The sequence below is a fragment of the Spea bombifrons genome, chromosome 3, assembly GCF_027358695.1.
Source record: "Spea bombifrons isolate aSpeBom1 chromosome 3, aSpeBom1.2.pri, whole genome shotgun sequence".
Taxonomy (NCBI): Eukaryota; Metazoa; Chordata; class Amphibia; order Anura; family Pelobatidae; genus Spea; species Spea bombifrons.
This window is the reverse complement of record NC_071089.1, coordinates 5,471,004-5,471,425: the sequence shown is the minus strand read 5'-3', so window position 1 is coordinate 5,471,425 and position 422 is coordinate 5,471,004.

Sequence of the window (422 nt, the reverse complement as noted above, 5' to 3'; positions counted from 1 at the left end):
CCTAAAAAGCAGGACTGTCCTACACAAAGCAGGACAGTTGGGAGGCATCCAATCTGTAGTCGAAATGCTGTAAACGAGCAGTGAATCTGTAAGACGGATCGTTCACTTTCTGCGCCGGCCCCGGACATCTAACTTCCCTTCTGCAGGTGAGTTATGACATCATACACGGCATGGGGCTCGATTTAAGTGCCCTGCTGGGTTTTCACTTACCTGTAGACCCCCATGTGGCAGTGAAGGGGTTACTCGCTGCGCTCTCCTGCAGAGCGTCTCAGACCTGCCAAGACACCCAAGTGACCCCCCCACGCTATTAACATAACAATGGGCAGGTGGGGCCGGCGAGTGAGAGCTCACACTCCGTTGCTAAGCAGTCTGTTTACCTGCGCTGCGTGTGTTTACCTGCAGTATGAACAGTGAGACGGCAA